Source organism: Gracilinanus agilis, chromosome 6 (genome assembly GCF_016433145.1).
Source record: "Gracilinanus agilis isolate LMUSP501 chromosome 6, AgileGrace, whole genome shotgun sequence".
NCBI classification, from domain to species: Eukaryota; Metazoa; Chordata; class Mammalia; order Didelphimorphia; family Didelphidae; genus Gracilinanus; species Gracilinanus agilis.
Window position 1 is genome coordinate 179,039,048 of NC_058135.1, and position 17,508 is coordinate 179,056,555.

At 35.8% G+C, this 17,508-nt stretch overlaps 1 pseudogene; it reads right to left on the reverse strand.

The window, feature by feature from the left end:
- Positions 1-15,889: 15,889 nt before the first annotated feature.
- On the reverse strand, positions 15,890-16,970 carry LOC123251936 (annotated as a pseudogene).
- Positions 16,971-17,508: the final 538 nt, after the last annotated feature.

Genomic DNA, 17,508 nt, shown 5'->3' on the forward strand with positions numbered 1-17,508 from the left:
TGTGTTAGAAGGCTGCTGATAAACAATATCTACATAAAATAGCAGGCTTTATTTTTAATCAAATGTTTTGGTTTCCTTAAATATTTTACCAGACTTGTTTTGTACAGTGTTAGTTATCCCCAGAGAGCATCTCCAATTCAAACATTACCAGATGTTATATCATTGTGAATAATTGTTATCCTTTAGAATGTTTTCATCTCAGAGCAGAATTTTTTAATGTTGATTTTTGTCAAATTGAAGTTATTGAGACAATAAATCTTTAATTTTCTGTGTCTTGTTAATGACAAAAAACTATTGTTTGCTAATTCAGAGAATACTACTTATTTTCACAGCAATTTGGAAGCAAGGAAACAGTTAAAATATTTTTTTAAAATCCCTGGGGAAGTCATTTAAAGGAAAATACAAAGATAGATACATCTCTCACAGAATGTGTAATGAAATTGGGCAGACAAGTATGTAAATGAATACAATACATTTGTGAAGGGAAGGTGAAATAGATGCAAAAGAGAAGTTCTGGCCAAGTGCTCAAAGAATTTTAAAAGGGAGAGATCATTTTCATCTTGGCAAGTCAGAGAAGGCTTCATAGATTATTGACATTGGAGGAGGTGACTTCATTACAGATGGGTGGGGCTGGAAGACAGTTTCATACAAGGTGACTATGTAAGCATCCATGGAAAGACAGGAGAAGGAAAGGCAAGAATGAATAGAGCAGTGCAGTTTTGCTAGAATGTAGAATTTGTGGAGACTAATAAATAGTATTTAGAAAGGAGGCCTCAAGAGATCACCAGATCACCAGAAACTATGCAGAAAGAGAAGAAAAGAGGACAAACTACAAACTAGAGGGAGGGAAATGAAAGATTGATATTTGAAGAGACAGAAAAGAAGCTAGAAAAATAGTAATCAGTCAGGGAGGAAAAAGCCAAGTCTGCCCCCAATCTGAAATTCTATTAGTATCTTAATAGGAGCAGGTTAAGCTGTCAAGAAGGATGTGGTTGGTAACTTGTGTTAAATGGTACAGACAGGTAAAAGATCATGGGTATTGGAAAGGGTCTTGACTGCCAGCTTTAGGTGTTCCTCTTTTATTCAGTAGACAATAAAAAGCTACAGAAATCTTTTGGGTGAAGGAATGATGCAATTAGAATGGTTCATTAGAAAGGTTAGTAGGGCAGCCATAGAAAGGATGAATTGAAGAAGAAACAGAATGAAGGCAAGTCAACCAGTTAAAAGGGCATAAATTAGTCTAAGTAAAAAGATATGAAAATCTGAACTAGTTTCAGGAGAGAGACATGAAAAATATTGTAGAATCAAGAGGATTTGGCAACAAATTGCATGTGTTGGCTGAGAGAGGAGACAGAGATGACACTGAGATTAGAATCCTAGGTGAATGGAAGATCACGTAGCCATTAGCAGAAATAGCAAAGTCAGAAACTGAGGTAGGCTTTGCTTAATAGAATTTTTTAAAATTAAAATGAATTATTACGTAATTTCCTTCTCTGAAGGTATTTAGAAGTAAATAGATTTTCATGTGCCTGGAGGTGGTAGAGCCCTGAGAAGGAAGATAGGTTATATGATTTGCCTAACTCTATTTTAGCTAGGAATTTCTGGGTGCTGAGGATTTCCTGAATAGATTTTTCATTTGATTTTTAATATTTATTTGAATCAGATTTTATTTTCGCCACTGGCTATCATCGCAAAGACTCTCTTTGTATTTTACTTATTTCTGCTACTCAATTTCATGAACTATATTTATGTCAACTACATATAATCTGTTGAACTCTACTAATCTTTTAATTTAACTAAATTTCTTAAGATAACCCAAAAGGCAACCCAACAGATAACCAATTTATCTTTTAGAATTCCTTTCTGTGTTAACTATAATTTACTGTAAAAATGATAAATATTTGATTTATACAATGCTATTGTTTTAGCATGTTAGACACATCAATCAAAGGGCTTGGGGTTAATTACTATTTCAAAATGGAATCATGTTTAGCTTTCTTTTGCACAGGATATCTTCAAAAATGGAGTCAGTAAGCAGGAGATCTCTATAGAACTTTCTTTTCTGTGGTGGGAAAGGTAGAGAAGCTAGTTGATGGGAAACAAACATTCCTACTTGCTAGGAAACAAACATTCAGAAAAACAAAACTTAAGACTTGGATACCTATGTGTCAAATAGAAGATAAATTGAGTAAGTACAGTTTTCGGGCTCTAAACTGACTCACAGGTCAACAATATAACTGTGCTCTAAGATGGTTATAATGTAAATTCAATGTGCTTTTCAAATATTTATTCATTAATTTTCTAAAAACATCCATTCAAACAAGTTACTATGAAAATCGAAACCATCACTTTCAAATTCCTTTTATTTCTTGCAAGAGATGGCTTTTAGAGATGCTGATCTGAGTGAAGTTGCCTTCAGTAAAATGAGATTTACTTTCTTTGATCTAATGTACTAATATATTATTTGCTGCATTTTAAAAAAGAATCAGTCACTAGAAGGAGTGGGAAAGAGGGAGATCAGGATAATAGGAAGAAAAGTGAGGAAGGAGGGAAGAAATGAAAGAGAGGAGGAAGGGGATCTGGAGGGAGAAGGAGAGAGAGATAGACAGACAGAGACAGGCAGAGACACGCAGAGAGAATTCTGACGTGTTTTATATTTAAAATAAGACTAAATACTACATATGGAGGCAGCAGGGTTTGAATAAAAAGCATATAAGGGACAGCTAGGTGGCTCAGGGGTAGAGAGCCAAGCTTAGAGGAGGTTATGGGTTCAAATTTGACTTGAGACATTTCCTCAGACACTTCCATGGGCAAGTCATTTAACTACAATTTCCTAACACCCGTTTTCTGTCTTGGAACTAATACTTAGTTTTGATTCCAATATGGAAGGAAAGAGTTAAAAAAAGAATATAAATAAAATTGTTTTATTAAATAATATATTCTATCTAGTCTCATAGTATTTCTGAGAGAAGTGAATAGGAACTATTTTTTGTGGGAGGAAATTTAAAATGATTTAAAAAATTAGGGATAAATAAATCTTTTACTTTAGTTACCTGTTGTAGATGTCATTCATGAATTTGTTTGCACAATTTTGAATATAATTTTATTTGTAGCCTCTCTCAAAGTTTGTACTACTGAGCTTCAGAAATTTGATGTTCTCTCTACAAAGAAAACTGTTCCAAGTTTTATTTGTTCTAAATTGACTATTCTCAAGCTTTAAGGGATGTCTCCTAGTTTTTGTATTCAGAATCAGATGAATAGAATATATGCTTAATTTATTCATATCCTCCATGATTATATTCACATCAGATCCATTCTTTCACTTGTCTGAGCTAGAAAAGTCCTAATCTCTTTGAAATCTCACCTCATCCCCTTCCCTGTCCATGCCATCCCTAGTCCAAGATCATATTTAGTGTCAATATTATGTGGACAGATAAACCATGCTGTTTTATAACCACTCCTTTTATAGACAAAGGAAATGTACTTTATTAAAAGCTATAAACAAGTTAAGTCTCAAATTCAGTATTCTTGCCATTCCTTCTTCCTCTCTAAACAGTGTTTTTTTTTTTACAAAATAAGTTAGCAGAACATCTGTTGAGTTATTTTCAATCTGAGAACATATTTTATCCTTTCCTAATCTCAGTTTCTTGAGATTATTTTCCATTCACTTTATAAAATACTTATGTAATGGCATTTTAGCACATACCCAGATCACCTGAGATTTTTGGAGGGACAGCTGGCATTGGTGGGTAACATACCATGTGAAAAAGAAATAGCTTTTTTTTTTCCTATTAACTTTACCACTGGAACTGCCTGGGTGATTAAATCTGTTTACTGGAGGTGGCTCATAGATCTGTTTCAAATGGCATCTCTTTTATAGTGAGAGTACCCTATGGTAAAAAAAAAAAAAAAATGAAAAAAGTCTGAACGTTTTCATCCTCTTCCTCTAGGTCAAATGGCTCTAAGAAATGTGTATCAAGCTGAGCTTGGGGTTTGGGCCTTATTTTGTTTGTCATTTATAGTTTTCTAAGTATAAGGAAATGCAGTCCCAGCCTTGTGAGCTCAAACCAGGGAAACTAAAATTCTAAGGTTCTAACCTGGATGTTATATAGTCAGCTACTCCAGATGGAAGCCCATGGAAGCCAGAGTGCTCAAGGCAAGGCCAGTGGGCTTTGGACTTGGAACTAGGTGGGAACTTTGATTAGTTTTGAGCTAAACTGAATTTTATCCTCTTTCCTTCCCCAGAGTCAGGTGATACAGAGGCAATTTAAGCCCCAAAGTATTGGAAAAAAATGCTTGTATGTTTGTTCTTGTTATATCTTTGAAGCAAATATTCCTTTGTAAAAGCTAATCTGGTATTAACTTAAATGGAATTTTGGTACAGGTATCCCTTCCATAGTTTGACTTTCCTCATTAGGGTTTTGATATAATGCACATCGGCAGAAGAAATTAAATGGGAATTTTTTGGAAATATTGTGGAAGTCACAGGTGACATGTGAAAGCCAGCAGATAACACAGAAAGACTTTAGAAACTCAGAAATGCATAAAATATATGGATAGTATTATATCAATTTATTTTATCTTTTAATACTATATATATGCAATTTCTTTTAAAAAGTTAAACTAAGCAAATTTGTGATTTATGAAAAGAACAAAGGCTAGAAGTGTAGAGATATCTTAAAAATTTAGTAACTCAAAATTCATTGAAGTATTATAAACATGCCATAAAATAAAATGAAAAAATTCAGACTTCTCTGGTGCGAAGGGAGGACCAAAAAATTTAAATTTGATTTTCCAGATCTTGTGGGTGCAGCAACCCTAATTCTTGCTGTCATATCTATACTTAGACTTCTAATATTAGGGGAACACAATCAGTGGAGTTTCTAGCCAATAGGTGTGGGTTAGCTCTAAAATCAAGCTCAAAACTTGGGCTTCAAGTCCCCAGTGGCTTCAGCTTCTTGTCTGGGATTTTATTTATTGCACTTAGAACTGAACATAAATAAAACAAAACTAAAGCCTATTTTTTGAGGCCAACTTGCCTAGAAGGTAGGGAAGTAGATCCTTGGGTGCTTCTTTCCCCCCAGATTTTTGTGTGACAGTTTTTCTGTGGGTGCATGGGACTCTTGGTCATGGACAGTTGTCTGAAAGAGAACACAATGCACTGATACTATGCAAAATGCTGGAAAGGGTGAGGGATTGTGTCTTTGACAAGTAGCTCTAAAGAGTCAGGCAGTTACAGTTACACAGTTTAAAGAAAGAGGTTGCTGTCATTCATGGGTTAGGTCAATGCACAATATCCATGCCTCCCTGAAGTAGTGCCCTGACATCTCCCATCTAGATATCATCATTTTAGGTGATCTGGGCAAGTACAGAAACACATAACACTTACCTAAGCAGTTGCATATCTTTGTCTTTCAACTCAACTATAAATTTACCTTTTTGTAGGCTAAAACCAATGGAGGACCCATTCAGGCAAAACATAAAGGTAAATAAATAAAAATTAAAATATAAAATTCAATTAAGTTGGATATGTGGTTATCTTTATTTCACATTCTTGGTGATGGAATGTCATGGATAGTTGTTTCTTAGTAAATTTTAGTGTCAGAAGTTAAGCCCCTTTTGCCAAAATGCTTAATACCAACTCAAGATTAAGCAAAGACAACATGAAAATGTTTTTCAGACCATATCCATATAATCCTTCATCATTCCTCAAACTCAATGAAGTTATACTTCCAGCCATACCACTGGAAACAACTTCGAAGAGAAATATCTATTCCATTTCCCTTCCTTCAGGGTATAATAGCACTTCAGATGGCCCCCAAAATACTTTTAAAATACCTTTAATAAAAATAATTTCAGAAGTTTCTTCAATTTTATTTTCTAGCATCTCAGAATATCTTATCTAAATCTTTAGGTCACAGGCATAAAGAATGAGGATTTAGGATTTCTCAAATGAATGGCTATATAAAAAAATTAAAAAGAGACAGTTTATTTTAGTGGCTAGAGCATTATTCTTGGATTCAGATTTTGATTTAAATCTTGGCTCTACTGTCACACCTAAAGTCTATGTGACGGGGCAGCTGGGTAGCTCAGTGGATTGAGAGACAGGCCTAGAGACGGGAGGTCCTGGGTTCAAGTCCGGCCTCAGACACTTCCCAGCTGTGTGACCCTGGGCAAGTCACTTGACCCCCATTGCCCACCCTTACCACTCTTCCACCAAGGAGCCAATATACAGAAGTTAAGGGTTTGGAAAAAAGAAAAGAAAAAAAAAATAAAGTCTATGTGACTTGGGTTAAATAATTTAACATATCTGGGACTCACCTCTAGAATGAAAGGTAGGCTGGATGATCTCTAAAGTTTCTCCTCATGCTCAAACTTTGTCATCCTGTAAGAACTAAAAAAAATGAGGTAGCTATATTCTCTTTATAAAGCAGGAATCAATAGCAACTAACTCCATCATGCCCTATGTATTTGTGGGTTTCTCTCCCACTTAGCTAACAGGCTACAAAAGAAAGGGAACCTGGATTCTTTCACTTGTGGCCACTGAAATGTAAAGCAAGGGAGGATGAAAACAAAGGCAAAGGTCCAAAGAAGGTTTGCAGGAGTAAGATTTTTTTTGACCAGTTTAAAATGGCCTCTTGAGGATATAATAGTCACCTAGTGAAACAATCAAAGCATTGCACTTTTCTAAAGTGGTTTAAGTATATTAATTTCTTAAAAATCAGAAAAAAATGAAAAAAAGCTATTCATATCATTATCTCCTTAGTAAAATTACAAGCTGGGCATGATGGTTGGCTAGCCAGACTGGTTGGTATTTGGGGATACCAGACTGGTGTCAGATTAGAACCAAAATCAACTGCCTTCAAAAGATGATCTTACTGTCAAAAAAAGACCCAAATAGCCCACATATACAAAAATACTTAAAGCAGATCTTTCTGTGGTAGCAAAGAACTGGAGACTGGTTCAGCCTCAAACTTGGAATGATTTAACAAATTATGATATATAGATCTAATGAAATACTATTGTAATGGAAGAAATGATGAAAAGTATAGTTTCAGAGAAACTTGAAAAGGTTTATACAAATTGACAGAGAGTGAAGTGGGAACTTGGTGAACAATTTGTACAATAACACTACAAAAACACATAACTTTGAAAGATTTTAGAATTCTGACAAATACAGTGATGAACCATGATTCCAAAAGACCAATGATGAAGCATGTTGCTCATTTCTTGTCATAGAGGTGATGGACTTGGTGTAGAATGAGACATATTTTTGAATAAGATCAGTGCAAAATTTTGTTTAGCTTGACTATGCGATTGGTCCTGTTTGGAGAAAGGAAAATTGATTTTTGTTTATTGAAAAAAGTGAAAAATATGATTTCCTGGGAATAAATCAATCAACAGGTATTTATTAAATACTTAGTATGTCAGTCACTATACTAAGTACTAATGATACAGAAAATACAGACAAAAATAAAAATAGCTCTTGCCTTTAAGGAATTTGTATTTTAATAGGGAACTTACATTTGAACATATTTAACTATATATATTTTAGGTGGTATAATGGATAGTGTGCTGGGCTTGGCATCAGGAAAATTCATCTTCCTGAGTTCAAATCTGGACATTTACCTGCTGTGAGATTCTGCACTAGTCATTTAACCCTATTTGCCTCAGTTTTCTCTTATGTAAAATGAGCTAGAGAAGAAAGTGGCAAACCACTTTAGGATCTTTACCAAGAAAACCCCAAATGGGGTCATGATGAGTCAGACATGACTGAACGACATTTTAGGTTTTGCATAATATATGTAATAAAAACAAAAGTAGTTTTTGAGTAGGGGTGCACTAGCATAGAGGATAATTAGGAAATACTTCATTTGTAAAGCAGTGTTTGAGATGAATCTTTAAGGAAACCAGACATTTCAAGAAGTAAGGATGGAGTATATGTCATGGACAGTCAATGTAAGATCACAGAGTCAGGGAATGGGGAATTTGTATAAGAAGCAGCAAGTTAGTCAAGATGGCTGGATCACAGAATTCAGGGAATGTAGTGTTTAAGAAGACTGGAAAGGAACAAGGGGGCAAGATTATAAAGAAATTTAAATACCAAACTGAGGAGTTTATACTTTGATACCCAGAATAATAGGGAGTCACTGGAGTTTGAGTAGGAGAGGGCATAATATGATTAGACTTTAGGACAATCATTTTAGTGGCCACTGGGTGACTAGATGATTGTGGTCTTGAGTCTGGGAGTCCAAAATAGAGGCTATTATATAGTTTAGGTAAGAGGTGATAAGGATTTATTCTAGAAGAGGGATGTGACCTATGTAAATAGAGGAAAAGATATTTATCTGAGAAGTGTTATAGAGATAGAAACAACAGCATTAGCATGAATGAGAACAACAATAAATAACACAGGATAAGTGAAAATGAGGAATTAAGGATTAAATCAAAGTTGCAAACTTGGATGACTGGGAGGATAGTGGTGTCCTCAAAAAGAAGTTCAAAGGAGGGAGGAGTTTTGTGGAAAAGTAATGAATTTTGTTGAGATGTGTTGATTTTGAGATGCCTATGAGACACCTGGTTAAAAATGTTCAATGAACTATATATGGCATGAGATGGAACTCATGAGAGTGACTACAGTTAGATATTTAGATGGGGGCATCATCTGCATAGAGATGAATATTGATGAGGTCATTGAGTGAAATAATGTAGAGAGAAAAGATAAGAGGACCCAAGACAGAGTCAAGCTGGTGGTCATGACACAGAGGATGAATGAGCAAAGGATATTGAGTAATTATCAGAACAGTAGAATGATAACCAGTTTTTCCATGGTGCCCAACTGAAATGAGTGAAAACTCCTGCTGCTGTAAAAGATATTTATTTGTAATCCAAATGAGTTTTCTTATTTTTGGCAAGGGGAGTATAAGGGATTGACATCTGTGATTTCATCAACATGTAAACTCTCTACTGAGATACCCCTAAACAACTTACCTGTAATATAAAGCCTTAGAGCATTTTAAAAAATTAAGTAACTTGCCACAGCGCATATGTATTTGAGGCAAGACTTGAACTTAGGTCCTTGGGACTTTGTCAGCCAGTCTCTTATTTACTTCTATTTTTTATTGATTAGGAAATTCCTTAAAACATCCATGTTAGATAACAAGTCCGAGATAAAGAAAAGGAAAATAATACATATACTTGGATTAATATAATGTGTTTACTTTATTGTCTGGGCTATTTTGGTAGGTTCTTTACAGAAGAGGAATGTAGCTGTAGATTTATGTAGCTTGGAGCTAAATGCTAATGATGTTAAATTCTATGAATAGTAAAAAAGGAGAGGTATATATTTAGAAGAATTCAAAACAACTTTTAATGACTAAAATTCTGTCGTTTTTATGGTGAGGTGTGTTCTTCCAGCTTTCTTCTTATTTAAGTACAGATGTACCATCCACAAAATGATTGTAAACATATTGGGAATTTGCAGTGATATATAAATGCTAGGGCTATTTTTGCTTTCACAGTGAGTTGCTTGCCAGGATGCCTCCTGTGTTTTGAAACCCCCTTACTCTTTGCATAAACAATAGAAAAAAGGGTCTTTGCTCTGTGAACATGAGGTCTCAACTTTATGGCAAGTTTTCTTCCACTTGTGTTCTTTGTCCTGAAAGCACTTAGCTGTCTAGTACCTCATCCTGGTGTCTTACTGATACCACCTTGACTCTCTAAGCCTGGGTTCCCTACCATTCCAGCTGTTTATGGGAGACAGGCAGACTCATTCTCTTTGCCCTCTTCTCTGAACATAAAACCCACTATTATGTACATGGCACAGTGGAAAGAATGCTGGATTTGAAATCAGAGGACCTGTCTTCAAATTTGTCACTATATATTTGTATACTTGGACAAAATCCCTTAACTTCTCTGGGCTTCAGTTTCTTATCTGTAAAATCATAGGACTGGTCTAGATGGTTTTTAAGATACTGTCCAGATCTGAGCCTAAAAGCTTATGTACTATAGAAAAACAACTGAGTAATTACCATAAAAATGAAACGGAGAAGTTTTATAGAAGAAAATAATTAACATATTCTCCATCTCCAAACACAGAAGGGACTCTAGATTATAGTTGCTATTTTTTCTTTTTCTTGTGTTTTTTTTTTCCCCTCTGAAGCTTTTTTATTTAATTTTGTATGGGCTAGATAGGAGCTTTTTTAATCAATTCAGGAGGTAAGCAGTTACTGTCTCAACTTTCCAGAATCTGCTTTTCCAACTCTGTGAGAGTACCAGATTGATGGCAGATATTTATCATTCTGTTCTCCTTGCTTGCTCCCTCCCACAATGAGTCAACTTCCTGACTTTTAAATCTGCAAAAAGCTTTTAGTTGCTGCCTTAGCTCCAGATTCACTGGTCATAAGCCTTCAAAAATCCTATTCTTGTTCCTATTATCCTGGGATAAGAGTTACTCTTTCTATTTTGTCTCCAGTGTTTCAAATAGTAATAAAATATGGTCCTTTCCAACAAAGATTCTATTATCTTAGTTACATATAGAACACCTTCTTTGGAGAAGCTGCTTAATTTGTATCCTGGGGCTATTCAAACAGGTTGCATGAAAATTGTGAAAAGTTTTAAAAGTCTAATACAAAAGTTTACATTCTGACCTTGAAGCAGTAGGGAATAATAATAGCTAGTCCTGATATAGCACTTTAAAAATTGTGAAGTGTTTTATTTTTTTTTTGGTGAAAATTTTATTTAATTAATTAATTTAGAATAGTTTTCCATGGTTACAAGATTCATGTTCTTTCCCTCCCCTCCTCCCACCTATCTCCTGTAGCTGATGTACAATTCCACTAGGTTTTACATGTGTCATTGATCAAGATCTATTTCCATATTATTGATATTTATACTAGGGAACTCATTTAGAGTCAATATCCCCAATCATATCTCCATCAACCCATGTGATCAAGCAGTTGTTTTTCTTCTGTGTTTCCACTCCCACAGTTCTTCCTCTGAATGTGGATAGTGTTCTTTTTCATAAGTCCCTCAGAGTTGTCTTATATCATTAAGTGTTTTACTTTTGATATTAATTTGATCCACACAAAAACACTGTGAGATACGTGCTAATATTATCTCCATTTTACAGGTGGGGAAACTGATGCTGAGATCTTCCGTGATTTGTTCAGAGACATATACCAACTATCTGAGGCAGTGTTTGAGCTCAAGTCTTCCTGACTTCAAGTCCAGCACACTGTCCACTGGACCACCTGAGGGCTTCACTGGGAACCAGTGAAGTTGCCTGAGAAGAGGAATTGTTAAGGTTTGGCAGATCTGGATAGTAAGGAGAGATTGGAAGAAAGGAAGCCAATGATGAGGCTATGGACAGGTGAAAGGTTTTGAATTATGTATTGGCTATTTGAGTAGAAAGGAGAAGACTAATATCAAAGATATTGGGGAATTAGAGTCAACAAAGTTTGCTGAATGAGTCTATAAGAATGTTAAGTGAGTTTAAAATGTTGAGGATGGTTTCCAAAATTATAGATGTGAGTGACTGGAAGGAGGGTAGTGCTTGGAGGGGGTAGATCTAAGGAGAGAGATGATATGCTTTCTTTTGGGCATGTTAAGTTGGAGATATCTATCCTGTTTAGGATGTCCAGCAGGCAGGTGGAAATTCAGAACTAGATCTCAGAAAGGAAACAGAGACAGAAAAGAAATGTACACACACACACACACACACATATATTTAGATAGATAGATTGATAGATAGAGATAGAGATAGAGATAGTATATATAGATGACCCATGAGAGGTCACAAAATCATCAAGAAAGGTGATATAAGGAAAAACTATCTCAAAATAAAGTCTCGTGGTATGACCCTGGTTAAGGGGCAAAAAGGATGAAAAAGGAGCCAGGAGGGTGTTAGGACAAGAACTAGAAAAGAACAATGTCATGAAAACCCAAAGAAGATTGTGTATCTACAAGGTGGTGATGGTCAACACAGAATGAGAATAGAGAAAAGGTGATTGGACTTAGCAATTAAAAGATTGTGTTGGGGGCAGCTGGGTAGCTCAGTGGATTGAGAGCCAGGCCTAGGGACAGGAGGTCCTGGGTTCAAATCCGGCCTCAGACACTTCCCAGCTGTGTGACCCTGGGCAAGTCACTTGATCCCCATTGCCTACCCTTACCAATCTTCCACCTATAAGTCAATACACAGAAGTTAAGGGTTTAAAATTAAAAAAAAAAAAAAGATTGTGTTAACTTCAGAGACAGTATTTTCAGTAGAAACCAAACTAGTTTAAGAGATTAATAGGAGTAAAGGACCCAGAGATAACAAGCGTAGAGAGTTTTTTTCTAGGAGTTTGGTTGTGAAAGGGGAAAAAATATAATTTGAGGAAATGGGAGGCTCCAATGAAGTCTTTTCAAGGATCTGAAAATCTTGGTGTATTTTTAGGCAGCAGAGAAGGCATGAGAAAGGGGAGAGATTGGATTAAAGAGAGTAGTGGGTAGTGATTATGGCAATTAACTACCAATACAGATGCAGAGGAAAAGATGGGATCAACAGTGAATAAAGAGATTGGCTTTGGCCAGACCAATTCCCTGGCTATTCAAAACCTTGTATTTTCTTACCAAACTTGGTACTCCACCTTTTACTCTTTCCTTCCTAGAAGAGGACCTCCTCTTTATACTTTCGGGAGAATATAAGGACCATTAATCAAGACTTGCCTCTTTTTTCTTATCACCCCCAAACATTACCTCTCTGGACATTCTCTCCTCCTTTGTTCCAGTCTCTGACAAAGCTTGGCTTTTCTTCATGCCAAGGTGAATACTTTATGCTTCAATTATATATTACCATTAATTACGTGACATAGCCAGAAGAGCATGTGCCTTGGAGTTAGTATACCTGTATCTGAGTCAGAATCTATTATAAACTGCCTCTGTGATATTGGGAAATCACAGTCTCTCTTTCAGTTGTCTGAACCTATAAAATTAAAATTGAACAAGCTGATTGTACCTAATATTGGGCAAAGAATTTAGCCTCTTGGAATGTTATTTGTGTCTAAGTTCCACAAAACATGACATTTTAAAGTGATAATTTATGTTCTGTGATTGTCCCATTATAAGCTCTATAGTTGCAATTATACCCTTCTCAACTACCTTCCTCTGTTTCTGTAGGCAATTTTGCTTTACCTTCCAATTTCAACTATTTATTTATTACATTCTTCCTGCCATACATAGTCCATAACTATAAAGTAGGCACTTTAAATTGATACAACTGGAGGAGAAAGTCACTTTGAGTTTCAGTAAAGACACAGCAAGAAGATAAATGGGGAAAACTTTCTTAATAATGAATGTGCTCTGGCTCATTTTTCATACAAAATTTAAGAACAAAAACTGTTGAGCCTTTTTAATTCACAAGGCATTGATCATTATTGACAAAGTGTCTAGATAAATCTTCACTTTCCTAATGCCCTATGCTTTAGATTTTTAAATAATATAAACTTCTGCAATACATCCAAATGTGTCATCAGAGATAATGCTCAGAGTTATTGAGGGAATAGAGGAAATAACAAGAAAATGTTTTCTTTTCAGTATATAGGCATTGTTTGCAGGTCTTTATATTAACCATTTCCATAAAAATTAGTTATTAATTTTGAATCCCTCCATTTGTATGACATTATAATCAGTTTCAGAAATGACAAGTCCTTTTTTCTCATAAAGTTTACAACCTAGTTAGGAAGACAGTATATGAATGAATGTAATTCTCTCTCATGCCCAACATCCTGAAAAAACCTCTCTTAAGAACTGGAGGACAGAGTTTGAAGTTAAGTCTCCATAGGTTTTTCTAGCCCTCACACTATCTACTCAAGAAATTTTATTTCTCTATGTTCACAAAGGAATATAGTGAAATAACAAATCTTTACCTTTCTATTACAGTTTAGTAGACAGTGGCAACTGTTATCCTAAACATAGGTGTTGTATTATAAAGGGAATATGGAGAGGAGTTAGAAACATCCAAGTAATAAGATCTCCTAGATTTTCATTCTAGCTACTGTTTTTAGTGATGGGTCTCCTCATTAGTTGCTCTCAGCCACACCAGTTGGAGGGGGAAGGTTTGGAAGAGTGGCAAGAATGTTGTATTTCAATTCAAAACCCTTAGCTCACACTCAGCTCACAATTGCAGAATCTGAGGTGAAATGGACCTCTCAGAGCCCATCTGTTATAACCAGACTTGACCAAGAATCTTTGCATCATCCACAAGAAGTGATCATGTGGCTCTACTTCTAGTGAGAAGGAACTTAGTAGATCATTCCATTTTTGGATAACTCTACAGGTTAGGAAGCTTTTCCAATCTGTTGCTAGGGGCTATTTATTTACCTCCAGAACACCTCCGGTCTCCTTTGACACTGCTACCACCCTGAAGGAGGCCCTTATCACATCACAACTGGATTATTGCAACACCCAGCTAGTTGTTTACCTTGCCTTAAGTCTCTCCCCATTCCTGTCCATCCTCCACTCAGATATCAAAGTGATATTCCTAATGTTTAGGTCTAATCTTGTCACATTGCCCTTTCTCCTGCTGACTAAATAAACTTCAGTAGTTTCTTATCAAGTTTAGAATCAAATATAAAATTCTGTTTGGCATTCAGAGACCTTTGTAGGTCTTAACTATTCCAGGCTTCTGGCATCTTATATTCCTGCCCCTGCCATCTAATGACATCAGCCTCTTTCCTGTTTCTCATACAGGAAATTCTCCTCACTCCATGAATTTGCATCAACTGTCCAGCATGCCTAGAATGCTCTTGCTCCTTCTGGCCCCTCTGGCTTCTTTAGCTTTCTTCATACTTCAGTTAAATTCACATTTCCTACAAGAAGCCTTTTTCCAATCATCTTCAATTTTAATGCATTCCTTCTGTTGATTATTTCCAGTTTATCCTGAAAATTGATTGTTTGGACATAGTAGTTTGCAAGTTGTATCCCCTATTATACTGTGAGCTTCATGAGAAGAGGGTTTTTCTTTTGCATTTATTACCCCAGCACTCAGAACAATACCTGGTACATAGTGGACACTTAGTAAATGTTGATTGACTAATCGACTTTACATTAAGCTAAAGACATCTCTTCAGCTTTTATTCATTACTCTGAGTTCTTCCCTATGAGGTCAAATATAACTAGAATATTCTTTCTTCCAAATACTGGGTTTTCAAATACTTCTTCACTCAGTTGTACACTCTTCACTCAAGCATTTCTCATATGGAATAGACTTGAAGTCCATTAACATGCTTATCCTCTGCCAGTGTAATTTTAAAAATGAGATGTCCAGAATTGAAGACAGTGTTTCATTTGTGTTCAGACAGAAGTGAAATATGTTCAGGATACTAGGCTCCTCAGTGCCTTGGATAACATTCACTTTCTTGGTTTTCTTTTCTTTTTTTTCTTTTTTTTTTTTTTTGTCAAGCTATCAATCTGCCCATCCATTCCTGCTCCCTGTTGGGGTATTCGAGCTAAAATTCAAATATTAAATTTGTTTATTTATTCAATGTACAATAAACTTATTTCATATAAGGGAAGAAGCTTGTTACTAGTGAAAAATTCAGTAGAAAACCTTTCTCCTGCTTTCAATCTAGTTTAGTCAAAAGTATAATCTGATTGTTAGATTCTTCAGTAGAAACAGAATTTCCTGTAAGAAAACATCTTTGGCATGAAATAAAAGCTCTTAACATCAAATATGAAGCAATGAAATATTTACCATGCAACATTATTGGCAGAAAACCCTAGTTCTGATGGCTGACACTCTCTTGAGTCTTTTAAAAAATTAACATGGAAGACAGTTAAACCTGATTCATAGAATTAATCATATATAAATATGGAGTCATAACTGGTAATCTTAATAGAGGTCTTGCACTTAGTTGAGCAATTCTAAATAAGTAATTGGTACTTTGCCCTTTTGATTTCCCTTTTTACTTGTCAGTCAGTCTGAATCCATACCAACAATACTGTATACTGTGAGCACCTCATCTGCTAGAAGTGACAACTATTTGCAGCATCATAATTATAGAGTGCCCTGGCTTTCACTACTTCCACTGGATTCCTTCAAGTCCTCAATGACAAGAGTAACAACTGTGCTACTTGTTGAAGGAAATAGAGGGGTGGTAACTGCAAATGATGAGGTGGAGATATTTGACATGGAGATTGTAGAAGACTGATTATTGTTAGATACAATAGATGGAAAACTCCCAAGTTGTTTCTGCAGTTCCAGCATGCAGTGGTAGCACTGAGCAAAGTAAGTCATCTGGGCTTCCACAAAGTCATTCAGGCAATGAAGGTGATGTGCATGTGTGTTGCTGATCCCTTCCAGAAGGAGTCTTGTAATCTCTCCTTGGGGTCAAATTCACTCTGAGTTATTCTTAATTCCTATTCATACAATGTTCTTGTCTTTTCGATTTTTGCCTTTTTCAGTTTAGTCATTGCTGCATCCAAATCAAGCCTCTTATTTTGTAGTAATTTCCTTTCCTTAGCAATTCTTTTATAATCTCCTTTAAATTTTCTTAAAGGAGTAAGAAGGTTTATTGTAGCTATTTGAATCAGTTCCCTGCCTGCTGCTTCATTTGGTTTTTGTGTTTCTCCACATTTGATGAGGGCATTACTATAAGCAGTTCCTGGACCAAACTCATTCCCTGCATCAATCATGTATTGCCCCAAGAAATTCTTGGTTGTTTATACAAGTTGGAGCTTTTCTATCCAACTTCTCATAAACAAATACTTTTATTCTAGCATTAGGATTTGGCTGCAATAGCACCTCTGTTTGCCTCATCATTTTTTCTGTCCATTGATGCGTTTGGCTTTCCTAAGAAGGTTCTCTACATGAGAATCCAATTCTGTCTTCTCTGTATTACCAAGTTTTTATTTTGTGAACTGCACTAGGTGACTGAGGACATGTCCATGTCTGTTGCCAGCTTCTTCACATTGAAGTTCATGATGCTCATGTTGGGTGCCTTAGAGCTAGGCAGAACCATCCTTGGAGTGAGTCTGGAGAGGAGCCAGAGAGGCTGGGGTGGAGCCCAGCCCAGGAACCAAGAGAAGAGGCTAAATTTATTTATTAAATTAAATTTTAGTAGATTTGAAATATCTTAGTCTGACAAAACCTTTTTGGATTTCATGTATGATTTAATGATCCTTTCAAACGTCTTGTCATCTTTCAAGCCTGAGAATCATGCCTTTCATGGCTTGCCCAAATCACTAATCAGAATATTGAATGGCATAGGACCAAGGAAAAATCTGCTGATTTACTCCAAAAGAACCCTTTGGGTTGACATAATTGACTATAATTTTGATCAGGTTAATCAAGTAGCCCTGAATCCACTTTCTACAATTCTCACAATCCACTAATCCACAATTAACATCTGTTGGGCAGTGGGAAGAGATTAAGCATTTATATACTGCCCATGATATGCCAAGCACTGAGCTAAGTGCTTTTACAAATATTATCTCATTTGTTCTTCAGAACAACCCTGTGAGGTAAAT